We start from the raw sequence: 16,961 nt of genomic DNA on the forward strand, positions 1-16,961 counted from the left end.
TCGTAGTTTGTTTATTATTTCGTAATTTTTGTTGTTTTTTGTTCGTAATTTATATCATTTTAACGTATTATTAATTTAATCTGTGATAGGAAAAAAATATAATTTTTTTTAATATACAAACACTGGAAAATATAAAAGGTGAAAAAGGACAGCCACCTTCAAATTATTAAAGCTATGATAGTGCACGCAACTGTCTCAAGATGATCGACATATTATTGATTTGGTTAGCATGTGAAGGGGAAAATAACGTGCTGACGGAAAGAGGAAATAGACCCTCATGAAATTAATATCGTGTTTCTTTAAAACAAAATGAAAATAATGAAAATACATAAATTTTTTGGTTCACTGTTTGTCTAATTTTGGGTTTTGATAAACTAAATTTTCAAATTTTGGTTTGTTATATTAACTTTTAATTTTTAACTATTTTGATTCAATTGTTGATACAAGTCAACAATTTTCGATACTACATCAATATTTTCTGATGTCATGTGAGTATTTCGAAAAATTAGACTGAAAGCTAAAAACATTCAAAGTTACCTCAAAGCCAAATTTTTATAAATTAATTGAATAAAACTCAAAATAGACAAAGTTAGTGAACTTAGATAACAATTCTGAAAACTTTTCCTTAAAATTTATGATATATGTTATTGAAAATATATCACATGTATGATATTCAATTAATACAAATAATAGCTTCCCAAGCAACATATATATATATATATATATATATATATATATAGTATACCAATTAATTATTAAAAAAAACTTGAAAGAATTATCATAAAGACCAATTAATTATTAAAAAAAACTTGAAAGAATTATCATAAAGTTCTTCACTGTATAATAGTGCAGAATTTTAACATAGCAAATTTGAACATATAAAAATATATGAAAACTGCCTAAATTATATGTACATAATATAAATTAAGATATATTACCAATAATAGTTATCTTCTGATACGGTTTTACGGATTTTTATCCGTGAAACGAGCCAATCATGCATATATTTACAATAATAATCAGTATTTTTTATATAAAAAATAATATTTTTTATATATATGACTCAAATAAAATATTCCTTATACAAATTGACTGTAAAAAATCGTCCCAAAATAGTTTTCATAATACAAATTTGTGATCAGGAAGATTTCTAACGTGCGCCACACGAAACAGTATGTGCAAGCTATCAATTTTTTTAATCTATAATTATTGAACTGAATATCATTTAATCAAATTACGTTTATTAATTATTTAAAATTTAAAGATTTCATCCACATCTTAAATTTATTTAACTCTTTTGTGTTTTTTTTAATTGCCTTATTTGTCCTTTCAACCTCATTATTCACAACAAGTTTATTCTAATTTATATCATTAATTTTAATTTTCAGCAATCATTTATATTTTTTAAACTGAAGTCAACCCTGTCAGTAAAATATTAATTATAATATTTTTCACGTGTTTGTATATAAAATTTATATTTTTATATAAATTTTATTGTGTTATATTCACCACAATTATTTATATTTTTTTTGTGTTTTTCACTTACACAACTACAATATTATTATATAAATTATTTCTAAAATATTAAATCAATATGAGAGGCAAATTCACGTTATTAGTAGCACAATAAACATATTTTTGTGAAGTGAAAATAGTAGGAAAAGGAAATCGATTCATTAACATCCAAAGCATTCCATTTTAGGTAAAAATTTGTGTGAGACGGTCTCACGGATATTTGTGAGACGGATATCTTATTTGGATCATCTATAAAAAATATTACTTTTTATGCTAAGAGTGTTACTTTTTTTTTTGAATATCCATAGGGTTGACCCGTTTCACAGATTAAAATTCGTGAGACGGTCTCACATTAGACTCACTTTCCCTCCTATGATAATTAAGTATGCATGAGAATTAAGCAAATAACAAAATCTGAAATTTAACACAGGCAAGATATAGTGATACATCGTTGTTTTACGCCATACACACACATGTTGCATTTGGATACCCATTATCGTTGCTTTTGAACTCTATATAGTGCGTGTTAATCAGTGTTTTTTTTTTATAAAAAAAATCATATAACCCGAGAAATTACACGTATGGCATCGTTCCTGTAATGGGTTTTTTTTTTACCTCGAATTCAACAAGCTTGTGGATAGCAAAATCTTGAACATCAAAGATGGACAAGTTCTTGGGTTCTTGAATTTTTTCATCTGTGTGAAGAGGAAAAGAAGAGTTGCTCTATTTGAATGAGAGGAGCAAGATTTCATGGCTCATTTTAGCATTGATTGAGTTCTGTTTTTACAGTAAAAGAACCGTTTTTTACGATTATCTTTCTTAGATTGTTTCCCTGGTTGTCTCAGAATGGTTTTTGGAAGGTGTTGATCTTGTTTCCTGTATGTAAAGGACCACAAAGCTCTGTTACACAAAATATTTCCACTTCTTGTTGCATTATTGCCATTCTTGATCCATTTCCGACCTACTTGTTGTGTTGTTCAAAGTGTACCTTTCGTTAGTTTAGATTTTGCATGATGACAGGTTTTCCATTCAAATGCATTTTTACATCTATGATAAGCAGTGCTTCAAACTTGAATATTCTAAGAAAAATATACATGAAATTTGAATATGGTTCAATACAGAATGCTGAACTGTCATCGATATGTTGTCAGAGTCGAATTTATAGATACCTAATTTCCATTAAAGTTTTGCTTTTAAGGCATTAAAAACTTGGTTCTTTTTGTATTATTTTCATCATAAATAGGCAGATGATCGTGTTTCAGCTGCACTTGTGGATCAACTTTTTGGTTTTTGTGTTTTTTCTTTCTTTTGTGTCTGATGATTTCCTTGAATTGCTAGGCTTGAAATGTATCAATTTTATAACTAATTCATGTGAATTGTTGGTTTTGTATCGAATTCAGACTTGCGAAGGCCTAACAAGTTGTGAGGGTAGAGATGGAGAATCTATGGACCGTGTTTTGTGGGGAATCCAACTGTTCAGACAGCAACAAGATCCCTTGTGGTGCTGATTTGATTTTTCGAACACGCTCTTCGTCTTGCACCGTTAGTGCGTTAAGTCTTTGTTTCGATATCCTGCTCTTCGTCATGATCTTATTCACTATAGTTTTCAAGAAATCACAGAAATCCTCAAATGTGAGAGCTTCCACGTGCCGCATATCGAGTTTGCAGTTAGTATCAGCCATTTTTAATGGTTTTCTTGGATTGGCCTATCTATCTTATGGTATCTGGATTTTGGAAGAAAAATTGAGAAAAACTCAAGATATTGCACCTCTTCTTTCATGGACAACGTTCATGCTTCATGGATTAATTTGGTTGTTAACTGGATTAATAGCTAGTTTGCAAGGAACACGTTTCCGAAGAGCCTTGTTGAGGCTTCTATCAATTCTTGCATCCCTCTTCTCTGGTATAATTTGCGGGTTTTCACTTTTTCTAGCTATTTTTAGGAAAGAGGTGACATTCCAGAATTTTCTGGATGTTATTTGCTTCATAGGATCTTGTTTATTACTATTATGCACCTACAAAGGTTACAGACATGAAGGGCATGACGACGACGATATCCACTGTCCATTACTCAGTTCAGCCAGTAATGATTATAAAACTTATTCAGGTAGTGGTTTGAGTCCATTTGCAAAAGCTCGGTTTTGCAGTAAATTTACATTTTGGTGGTTGAATCCATTAATGAAAATGGGAAGAGAGAAAACTCTTGCGGATGAAGATATACCTAGTTTACGCGTGGATGATCGAGCAGAGTCGTGCTACTTGTTATATATGGAGGTATTGAATAGAAGGAAACAATCGGATAGATTAACTGAATCCGAAATCTTGAAGACCATTCTGTTATGCCATTGGAGAGAAATAGTCATATCCGGATTCTTTGCACTATTGAAAGTGATGACTGTCTCTGCAGGGCCTTTACTGCTCAAAGCCTTCATAAAAGTTGCAGAAGGAAAAGAAAGTTCCAAATATGAGCGATACATATTGGTCGCAGTGCTTTTTTTGACAAAGATCCTCGAATCGATATCTCAAAGACAGTGGTATTTCAGGTCTAGACTAGTTGGTCTTAAAGTTAGATCCCTACTCACTGCAGTCATTTACCAAAAGCAATTGAGATTATCAAATCTGGCTAAATTGAACCACTCGAGTGGCAAGATAATGAACTATGTTACAGTTGATTCTTATCGCATAGGGGAATTCCCATTTTGGTTCCACCAAATATGGACTACAATCCTGCAACTCTGTCTTGCAATCCTTATCCTCTTCCAAGCTGTAGGACTCGCCACGATTGCATCTATGACTGTCATAATTCTCACCGTTCTTTGCAATTCGCCGCTTGGGAAGTTGCAACATAAGTTTCAGTCTAAGCTTATGGTAGCGCAGGATGAGAGGTTGAAGAAGATGTCTGAGGCTATCTTAAACATGAAGGTATTGAAATTATATGCGTGGGAAACTCATTTTCGGGAAGCAATAGAAAATTTGAGGGCCATTGAAGAAAAATGTCTATTGGCAGTTCAGCAATCTAAAGCGTGCAACATCTTTGTTTTCTGGTTGTCCCCTTTATTAGTCTCTTCTGCTACATTTGCTACCTGCTATTTTCTTGGTGTTCCGCTATCTTCTGCAAGCGTCTTCACCTTTATAGCAACTTTATGGCTGGTCCAAGATCCGGTTAAAAGTATTCCTGATGTCATTGGAGTGTTTATTCAGGCGAAAGTTGCGTTTTCGAGGATTGCAAAGTTTCTGGAAGCTCCTGAACTGGAAACCGCGAGTGTTAGAGTTAAGTCGTGCTGTGAGCGATACAAGAATTTTGTTTCAATCGGCTAATCTATCGTGGGATGAGAATCCATCCCGGCCAACTCTTGGAAGCATCAGTTTGCGTGTTAAACCTGGTGACAAGATTGCCATTTGTGGAGAGGTGGGTTCAGGGAAGTCCACTCTTCTTGCTGCAATTCTTGGAGAGGTTCCGATCACCGCTGGCACTGTGAGTAATTTCCCTTATTTTCCTCAATATTGTAAGGGGCGAAAACACAGTTTACAAAAATGGGGAGTGTGACAGGCGAGGAAAATAAGATCTGAGGTCTCACTTTGTGGCAATGATTGAGCTTATTAGCATGGAAGTACACAAGTGATTCACTTTTACCAATCTTAAAAAAATATACTATAAAAATGTAATCTGTTTTTCTCTAACATATTTTAGGTACAAGTACACGGGACAATTGCTTATGTCTCTCAATCGGCTTGGATTCAATCAGGAAGCATTCGAGAAAACATTCTCTTCGGGTCTACCTTCGATAACAACAAATATCAAGATACACTAGATAGGTGTTCACTACTTAAAGATCTCGAGCTGCTACCTTATGGTGATCTCACTGAGATAGGAGAAAGAGGAATAAACCTTAGTGGTGGCCAAAAACAACGGATTCAGCTTGCTCGTGCTCTTTATAAGGATGCTGATATATATCTCTTGGATGATCCGTTTAGTGCTGTTGATGCACACACTGCCCTGAGTTTGTTTAACGTTAGTATATTCCTGTTGCAAGTAGAATTTAGTTTTACGCGTTGTATGCTAAAAACTCTGTTGAATCTTGGCAGGAATATGTAATTGAAGCCCTCTCAACAAAGACAGTTTTGCTCGTGACTCATCAAGTTGATTTTCTTCCTGCATTTGATTTTATCTTGGTGAGTTTTTTCTTTAGGAGTTTTATTTGTCTGAAACTTCTTATCCACTCCTACTTCAGAGCACAAACTCCATCCTCGTACAGGTGAAAATAGTTCAGAATGAACATTAAAGGAAATCTTTTCTAAAACTGAATCATAAGAAAATCATATTTACCAAATTTGATTCCTGAAGATATTATTTTGATTATTAATTCTTGTTTCTGCATTCAGAATTTCATCATAAAATGACAAGAGTGGCGATGCATAATGTGTGTTGAAAACAATAAAGAATGGTTGCTCATTATAGTACCCCTTTCTTTTGAACAGTTCATGTTAGATGGGGAAATCTCGCATGCTGCTCCTTATTCTCAGTTGCTGACCTCAAGCAAAGAATTTCAAGACCTTGTTAATGCACACAAAGAAACCGCTGGTTCCAGGAGGCTTTCAGACATCAGTTCTTCCCAACATCTTGGATCTTCTTCTAGAGAAATTCGAAAAAATTATGCAGAAATGAAAGTTAAAATATCTGAAAATGTCCAGTTGATTAAGAAAGAAGAACGAGAAGCCGGGGACACTGGATTCAAACCGTATATTACGTACTTGAAGCAAAATAAAGGATTTCTTTTCTACTCTGTGATTGTTCTGTGCCAACTGGTATACATGCTAGGCCAGATTATGCAGAACATTTGGATGGCTGAAAATGTTGATGCTCAAAATGTCACCGAATTGAGATTGATCGTAGTTTACTTGTTGATTGGACTCGCCATATCACTATTTTTACTCTGCCGAATTATATTCGCAGTTGTTTTGAACATTAGGTCGTCAAGAGCATTATTTTCAAGACTACTGATTTCTCTGTTTTGTGCGCCAATGTCGTTTTATGACTCTACACCTTTGGGAAGAATACTCAGCCGGGTAAAGATTCCATTGATTTTAAGTCGTTGTTTTTCGTTATAGTGTTAAATATATCCAAGAGGAGAGTATTGCCTACAGTCTTTCTTGAGCGTGGTTAGACCCCGGGACATGAGTCCTATGATACTGATGTTTGTCTTATGTAATTGATATATCACAGGTCTCCGCTGATTTGAGCATAGTTGATCTAGATGTTCCTTTCAGCTTGATTTTCACATCGGTATCGACCATGAATAGTTATGCAAACATGGTGGTGTTGGCTGTTGTCACATGGCAAGTACTGCTTGTCTCAATACCAATGATATTTTTCGCCATTCGCTTGCAGGTAACTATCATCAGTACAGATATACTTCAACTCAAATGTTCAGATCTTCTCGCTTAACTTCTCATTGTAGCAAATTTAATAAGTAGCATAAGTTGAAATTAATTATCCGGATATGCTTGCATATTAAAGCATATGATGAAACAACAATGAGAAATTTAAGAAGTAAATTGTTCAAAGTTTTTGCACTTCATAGAAATTTTTTTATTTTAGACCTCAAACTAATTTCCAACAATAAGTTTTAAATTTTGGTGGACTAGAACATTTTGTTCAATGATTTTCTTTTTTGAATGGCAAATACTAAGTCTGATTTGAATTGCACATCTTCAGAAGTACTATTTTTCCTCAGCCAGAGAGTTCATGCGGATTAATGGCACAACAAAATCTTCTGTAGCAAATCATGTTGCTGAGTCTGTGGCAGGAGTCATTACAATAAGAGCTTTCGAAGAAGAAGATCGTTTTTTCTCCAAGAATCTTGAGCTGATAGACATCAATGGAAGCCCATATTTCCACTATTTTTCGGCTAATGAGTGGTTGATCCAACGGCTGGAAACCCTTAGTGCAGTTGTTCTCTCATTTGCAGGCTTTTGCATGGTTTCACTTCCATCTGGAACTTTTAGCCCCGGTAGGTTAAATGTAAAAAGATGAGTCGGCCTGCTCATGAGCAAGCTGGTTTGTTCCACATGAGCTCATGTCTAGCTCGAATTTTTACCAACTCGAGCTTTGAGTTTCTTGATAGCTCACGTCAGCTCGTCTTATAACTATTTTTATCAGTTTTCACAATATAGAAATGAAAACCAAAATATTGTTCTTTGCATATATGTATTCTTTCAATACTATTGCTTTATTAAAATATTATCAGTGATGACATTAATAGATCGTAGCACACGAGCCAAACTCATTATCTGAGTTCTCGGATATGTTCTTCAAATAAAACTTGTTAGGCTAAGCTGCATTTGAGCTTGAGATGTAGTTCCTTTCATTTTGAACTCGATTAGTCAAAGTTCGAGCAACTGAGCTCAATTCTTTTGTTGAACTTGGTTCTGAGTCTGTGAAATTTCACAAACTTGATTCTAACACGACTTAATTTTACACCCCTATACATAATGTAATACTACAAACATAGAAAGGCGTCCTCTTTTAATTACTCAAATGGTATTACTTTCATGGATTAAGATTTTGTTTATCTTCATATGTGGTTGCAGGATTTATTGGAATGGCGTTGTCCTATGGTCTTTCATTAAATGTATCTCTCGTGTTTTCCATTAGCAGCCAGTGCAATTTATCGAACTATATTGTTTCAGTAGAAAGGCTTGATCAGTATATGCACATACCAAGTGAGGCCCCTGAAGTGATAGAAGAGAATCGCCCCCCTGTCAACTGGCCAATGGAGGGTAAAGTAGAGATTCAAGATCTAAAGGTAAACATTTCTTGAGTTAGTTCTAATCTAAAAAAGTATGACATTCTCCCTAAATACTGATTTTGATTGGAAACAGATCAAATATAGACACGATACACCACTTGTTTTACACGGGATTAGTTGCACATTCGAAGGAGGACACAAAATTGGCATCGTTGGTAGGACTGGAAGTGGGAAGACCACACTTATTAGCGCCTTGTTTCGCCTAGTGGAGCCTGCAGGAGGAAAGATTTTGGTAGATGGGCTTGATATATCAGCACTTGGACTTCATGATTTGAGGTCTCGTTTTGGAATCATACCTCAAGACCCTACTCTTTTCAATGGAACTGTGAGGTACAATCTGGATCCATTTCATCAGCATACAGAGCAGGAACTCTGGGAGGTAATTTTGTATTGATTTGACTTCCCATATTTTTGTAGATTTAAAGAAAACTTCTGTTAAATCCATGATCTTGCTTTCAGTTTTAAGTATGGCCTTGTGATAAAAATACAATATAACAATGTCTTCCTTTTTCTTGTTTCATTGAAACTAAAGGTTCTTGAAAAGTGTCAGCTCAAAGACACAGTTCAGGAGAAGGAGAATGGATTAGACTTTTTTGGTAAGTGATAGGATCGATCATCTTTTACCAAAACCATATAATAGGATCAAGCATCACTTTTCAATTGTTGTCCATTATTGATAACCATACTAGATCGAAGGAGCAATCGTTCTTACTTGTTTTCAACAATTGATTCCTTTATATCAAAAGTTATATATGATAATAGCGATATTTCGAAAAAATAACATATGACTTCAGTATTAGAAGATGGTTCAAACTGGAGTGTTGGTCAACGTCAGTTGTTATGCTTGGGGCGTGCTTTATTGAGGAGAAGCAAGATCTTGGTACTCGATGAAGCAACTGCATCTATCGACAATGCTACCGACATGATCTTGCAGAAGGGTTATTAGGAAAGAATTCGCAGACTGTACAGTTATTACTGTGGCTCATAGAATACCAACTGTGATGGATTGTGATATGGTTCTTGCCATCAGTGAAGGTCTGTATTTATATGTAATTCATAATTTCCAACTTGTTGACACAACATTTTTAGAAATAAATTTAACCACATCGGCATCATATAGGAAAACTAGCGGAGTACGATGAGCCGGTGAAGCTAATGAAAAGAGAGGATTCATTGTTTGGGCAGCTAATTAAGGAATATTGGTCTCACCACGACTCCGCGGAACGAGAGTGAAGCATCTAGTGCAAGAACTACTTGTGTTGAATGTTGCAAATAGTTGTTTCCTGAGTTCTTCATATGTAACCTGTATTTGCCTTTATTCACATCATTTAACATAAGTCTCAGAAGTGATAGTTTTGCCTTGCATTTTGGTGTCTCTAATAAGGTTTATTTTCTTTGTAAATATTGTTATATTTATCATTTTACATATTAGAATCTGATATATTAGCTCAACATTAATTTTTGAAATAACATAGTACACATTTATTGTTCAATCACGAGTATATTTGTCGAAGATAAGTATGAATATTTGATCTGTAGATTGATTATTTTTAATGTAATAAATAGTTTAGTTTTGATGGATAAAAAAATTATGTTTTAAGGTGTTTATTGAATGATTATTTCAAACCAGGGTTTTTTTATAATTAATTTTAAAATAAAAAAATATTTCAAAAATAATTTAAAATAATTTTTTTTTGCAAAATTATCTTAATCTGTGTTTTGTAAGCACATATTCTCCACGTCACAACGGACATCCATGCTTACAAAGCACGGATTCTCCACGTCAAGACGAGCATCCACGCTTATCCGCTCCACCTCTTCCATCCACCTCACCCCCATTTATTTGAAAAATAATTTAATATAGTTTTTTAATTTTGTGCTCATTTAAATTTAATGAAAAATCTATATTTTTTTGTATTTGGGCCATTATTTTTAAGAATATATCTTTCTTTCTTATTTAATTTTATATTAATTTTTCAAGATGCTCAAACAATTAATTTTCAAAATCTAAGTACATTTGTACGTTTTAAATGCAGTGACATCGTGATAAGCACAATCAATTTTGAAATAACAATTATGATAAGGAGTAATGAAAATTAAATATATGAAAGTAATACAAAATTTAAAACCATAATCGAAATTAAAATAATTTAAGAGATACAAATACTTATATATAGTTTATTTTTCAAAAGATATCAAAATCAAATTTGAATTAAAAAAAAATGGAAAAGAATTCATATTTAGTTACATATGTATTTTCTATTTGTTTTTAAATATTTAATATGATTTTTGCAATATTTAAAAAGTTCTGCAAAAATATGTATCCCAAGACCGTAATGATATGCAAGTTATGAGAACTATACATGAACAACGGTACTACTTCAATAATTAAAAAATAACATCGTGATAAGCGCCATCAATTTTGAAATAACAAAAAATAACGTAGTAAAATAATTTATCCGATTAATTATTAAAAAAATCTTTAAAAATCACCATGAAGTTCTTCACATTAATTTAATGAAGAAAATAATTTAATACAAAAAATATTTTTATATAAACTGTCTAATTATTTATATCGTACTTGGTACATGATACATGCATGGGATGTTTTTCTATTATTAAATATAATACTAAATATATTGTGACTTGTAGACAACCTTGTTAATTCGACATTTATTTAATTTAGTAGACATCGGATAATAACGTACGAGAGTGAATTTATCATCATATATATATATATATATATATATATATATATACTAGAAAAGTGCACGTGCGTTGCACGTGAGCAACTAAACTGCTGAAAATATATGAATGAAATTTTGATAATATTTAAAAGAATTAAAATATGGATAGTAGCATTTATCAATTGAAACAAATCAAATCATAAAAACTAAAAATTATGATCATAGACGGTATATGAATCAGAAAAGTTATTTTATCCACATGCCACAATTTTCAATATGCTTTTTGGTTGATATTAACAACTCAACAACTCTTTGTCGTAGTTTTTATAATATGCGTATAACTATTTTAGTATACTCAACAAGTATATGATCATCTTTAACGCTTATTATGTTATTTAGAATCATCATTGGGGATTTGACATGCTTGTAGTTTGCTTCTCTATCACGACATTTTTTTCAGTTTTCTACATTATTTTATCTGGTAATCTTATATTTCAATTATTTTTTTTGAATGATTTTTCAGTTTATGACAATCATCAACTGTAACTCCTAAGAAATATTTCTTTTAGTCGTGATAGGTTTTCACTTGTGAGTAAAAGTATGTATAACTTATACATCCTTCAACAACAAAACCAATGAATGATGTCGTAATTTCTTCAAACATCGTGATATTTGTAATATCAATTTTATATATTTATTATCAATATTATTAACATATAATTATAAGGTTAATAAATTAGAACTGCTTATATATAGCTTTAATGTTAATATATCTACTCAAGTTACTATATTAGAACTGTTTCCTCGTTACCATAAAAAAAAACTGTTTCCTCGTTTAATTTGATGTAATTTAGGAAAGTCATCTCGTCAGTTATTTTTTTAGGAGTGGGTCTCATGTGAGACCGTCTCACAGATCATAATCTGTGAAACGGGTCAACCATACACATATGCACAGTAAAAAATAATATTCTTAGCATAAAAAATAATAATTTTTCATGGATGACCCAAATAAGATATTCGTCTCACAAATATGACCCGTGAGACCGTCTCACACAAGTTTTTGCCTTTTTTTATAAGTTTTGGAACAATGATTGCGTTCATCATATCATGAGAATAATATAGTTTCAATCTCATTTGTTGTGTCTAGAACATAATATTATATTATTCATTGAAATGAAACAAATTTTTTTCTATCGAAATTATATTTTGTTTATAATATTTTATATCTTGTGGAACGACATAGAAAATTAATTATTGTATTTTACAAATTTTGAGAAGAGACATGAATAACATAACTAAGATGCAAATGAGATAGTAAACATATTCAAATATATATAAAAGTATTTTTTTCTACAATATCTATATAATAATACAACTGTTTAGATTTCATGAGCATTTTATAATAGTCAAAATTAATTTGATGAAATATTGTAGAATTATATTTGTATTTCACTATTTGGCTAAGTGAATGTATTTGGCGATGAGTTTTCAATACTATCATCTTATATCTTATGAATTAGCTGATTAGTCAGTTTGACTAAAAAAAGAACAAAAACAATCTCTTAGCCTCCTCGAAATATATTGAGATGATATTGGATGAGATGAAATAAAGTGCAATTGGCTCAATGTCTCAATTTACTAAAAATTCACAAAATTGATCTATTGTGTCCACAAAGATTTAGAATTGTTCTCATACTATTATAAATAGAATGAAAATTGTGTACACTTTTTTTTTCATGTATTTCTTTTTCTGGATGAAGAATTTTTTCTTTTTGAAAACGATTTTATTCTCTTAGAAATATTGATATTGTATATGACATTCATACAACATAATCAACACAAATGACATATAACAATAAAACATGTTAACGGTAGGATAAAAAACTCATCTCATTGCAAGAACACTAAATGATTAAAGGAATCATATTAATTATTTAGTAATATTTATTTAGCGGCATATATAAAAAAATTGATCAAATGGCTTAAAAACAGTGTTTGAAATCAGTTAAATACAAACATTTCTCTCAGTCACGTATCTCAATTGACACATAAAGAGTCTGAAAATATCTCTATTCTAAATGGGAGAAAGAAGTTGTAATGCCTGAGATTTAATTACTGTAATCAGACGTTGATTAATTGTCAGAATGGTGATTAGCAAATATCACAGGAACCAAATAAGACATGAGAGGTGAAGCCGGGCGTCGGTATATTATAAGCTAAGATGTTGGACAGAATATCTGGCGCCCGAGCGGTAGAAAAGAACCGCCCGAGCGCCAATGCACCATAATTATAGAATTTGGGCAGAATGTATGGCGCCCGAGCGGTAAAGAATTACCGCCCGAGCGCCAATGAATAACAAGTGTGGTCTCGGAAAAGAAGGCTCCGCGCTCGAGCGGTATATTTTAACCGCCCGAGCGCGAGTCATGCAAAACGTAAAGAAGCCACGTTTGTATACAGGCGTGAGATGTATATATATATATATATATATATATATATATATATATATATATATATATATATATATATATATATATATATATATATATACATACAAATGTGATTTATCAATTGTAAGAAAGAAGAGAAACGAGAAAGGGGCCGAGGAAGATTCACGAAAATCCTTACGCCTTTTTATTTCAATCTGTCCGTCTGATTTTGAATCTGAGTACAATACCGAGTTCCTATCAACGTGGGCTACAACTGGACGTAAGTTTTGTTACGTTTTGACATGTTTTGAAATTATGCTATTGTCAGAATTGAATATGAGTCATATATGATGTTCTTGACATAGTAGACATCGTATAATTGAAGTCAGATTAAAGAACGGACTGTTTATGTGATTGTTATGATTATTGGAATTGATTTGACTGAGAATTCCTATCAGATTTGTATTAGTATTGAGATTATGAGTTGTACTGATGCTGTTTACGAATTCTGGTATTATAACTGTGATGTGTGGATTGACGGGGTTATCGAGACTGTATTGGTATACCGTCGAAACATCAGTTGATTGATATTGAACAAATTCGGTAGTGATTTTGATTATATCGTCGATATGGATTAGATCGTATCTCAATTGACATTGGTCAGATTTTATGGTGATCCGAATATTGATCAGAACATGTATTGAATTGAGTTGTTTACTGATACTATATTTGTTCGATATTGTTATTACCAGATTGGGAATGAACCGAGATAGAGTCGGGACTTCTTCTTCTTCTGAGCGAGAAGATAAAGGTATAAATTAATGTTGAGATTGGGATTGCACAACTCGAGTGAGGTTTGACTCGAGTTTCCCTAACTCACATACTTATTATTTGTTTATCATTGTGTTTAATGATTTGATTTAAATGCTTGTTCTATGGAGTTATAGGAGCATGCATTAGACGAGTAATCTTGTGACAGAAGTACCTGATAGTGGCAGGTAACCACGGGTACATTGCACGATGTCACAAGATATGGTGATAGACCATAGTCTATGACGGATGCGTTTGGACACTGGATGTTTGGTTATATCGACTTGGATAGAACTGGAGTCTTTTCTATTACTGTTTGTCGATATAGGAATACCACATCTGGACATCGGGATCCCTAGGCTAGGACTGAGTCTAGTCTGAATCGTGGAGTCACGAGTCTGAGTGACAATTATATTGATTTATATTTATTGATGTTGATTATGTTCCTGAATATGGTTCATGTTCTTTGCTGTTCCTGATATTGGTACAAGTTTAGAATAGGAGTTATTCTTGATATTGATTATGTTCCTGATTAGGGTACATGTTTAGAATATGATTTATTCTTGTTATTATTTCATGTCATGACTTTGATATGGGATATGATTTTATGTTATATGCTTTTATATTGTTTATATGATTGCATATATACATGATTTATACTGGGATATTTATATCTCACCGGAGTTATCCGGCTGTTGTCTTGTTTGTATGTGTGCATGACAACAGGTGGGACAGGATAAGGGTCAGGAAGAGAACGAGGCTGGACTAGATAGCGTGGAGATCCGGGCTTCAGAAGCAACTTAGGATTCAGTACCGATATGTAATTGAACCTAGTTGAATTATTGTAGATAACATCAGATTTGTATGTTTATGGTTAATATGTAATTTGAATTTAATTACATTACGTTTCCGCTGTGTATTTTAGAAAAAAAAATTAGACCTTGTTTATTATAAGTGATTAATTAGTCCCAATGACGATTAAGAACTGGATTAGCTTCCGGGTCCCCACAGAAGTTTAAGTTTTTAAACTAACATAAAAAATGACTTAAATAACAGCATGAATATGACGAATATTGTAAAACAAAAAATTGGTAAAATAGTAAGCTTACAATTGAAAGTCATATATTTAATAGATATTATTAATAGATAATTTATTATTTAAGGATATTTTTTTAGCATCATATATCGAAATTGATTAAATACTTAATTAAATATTTGTATTGAAATAACTTACATACATTTTCCCTCAATCATGTATCTGTGTTGATACATATATAAGTAATCTAAAAATATATCTATTTTAAATGAGAAAAAGAAGTTTTATATGATCTTAGTAGTTATTAATAATTTAATTTTATTCAACATCACTCATCTACATTCGTCTTCCGATCATTACCTTAATATTCAGAATATTAACAAATTTTTTAATTTATAATATTATTATAGTAATTTTCTATGATTTGATGTCAATGTATAAATAAAAATATTTTTTCTATCAATTTGATGTCAATGTATAATTAAAGTTTATTATAGTAATTTTCTATGAATTTGATGTCAATGTATAATTAAAGTAATTAAGTTTAAATTCAAAAGTAAAAGTAAAAAAATAAATACCTTAAATAAGTATTCTTTTAATAATCCTATTAAACTAACGTAGAAAATAATTTAAAAAACCTCATGAACATGACAAATTAAAAAAAAAAACAAAAAACAAAATGATAAAATAATAATCCTATTAAACTAACGTAGAAAATAATTTAAAAAAACTTTATGAGCATGACAATTTATAAAAAAAAAATCGATAAAATAGTAAGTTTACAAATGAAAATCATATGTTTATAAAAGTAAAATAGATGTAATATTATTAATTTTTTTAAATATATAACATTAATTATATTAAATTTAAAATTAAAATCAAATTAATAATTATATTGATTGAATAAAATACACTATTAATGATCACAGAAAATTAACATAGAAATACTTAAAGAACCTCATAAGCATAACAAATTGTAAATAAATGAAAGGGTAAAATTTCTCTCAATCATGTATCTATGTTGATACATAAATAATCTAAAAATATATCTATTTTAAATGAGAAAAAGAAGTTTTATATGATCTTAATATTTATTAATAATTTAATTTTATTCAACATCACTCATCTATTTCGTGTTCCGATCATTACCTTAATATTCGGAACATTAACAATTTTTTTAATTTATAATATTATTATTGTAATTTTATATGAATTTGATGTCAATGTATAATTAAAGTTTATTTTTTCTATGAATTTGATGTCAATGTATAATTAAAGTTTATTATAGTAATTTTCTATGAATTTGATGTCTATGTATAATTAAAGTAATTAAATTTAAATTCAAACGTAAAAGTAAAATAATAAATACCTTAACTAAGTATTTTGTTAATAATCTTATTAAACTAATGTAGAAAATAATTTAAAAAACCTCATGAACATGACAAATTATAAAATAAATAAAATAGTAAAATAATAATCCTATTAAACTAACGTAGAAAATAATTTAAAGAACATCACGAGCATGATAATTTATAAAACAAGAAAATGGTAAAATAGTAAGTTTAAAAATGACAATCATATATTTATAAAAGTAAAATAGATGTAATATTATTAATTTTTTTAAATGTGTAATATTAATTAAGTTAAATTTAAAAGTAAAATCAAATTAATAATTATA

The 16,961-nt window shown here is 30.9% G+C and overlaps 1 pseudogene; it reads left to right on the forward strand.

Annotated features, from left to right (window-relative positions):
- The first annotated feature begins 2,000 nt into the window (after positions 1 to 2,000).
- LOC140841017 (ABC transporter C family member 10-like) lies at positions 2,001 to 9,764 on the forward strand (annotated as a pseudogene).
- Positions 9,765 to 16,961: the final 7,197 nt, after the last annotated feature.

This window comes from Primulina eburnea, chromosome 9 (assembly GCF_022965805.1).
Source record: "Primulina eburnea isolate SZY01 chromosome 9, ASM2296580v1, whole genome shotgun sequence".
In the NCBI taxonomy this organism is placed as follows: Eukaryota; Viridiplantae; Streptophyta; class Magnoliopsida; order Lamiales; family Gesneriaceae; genus Primulina; species Primulina eburnea.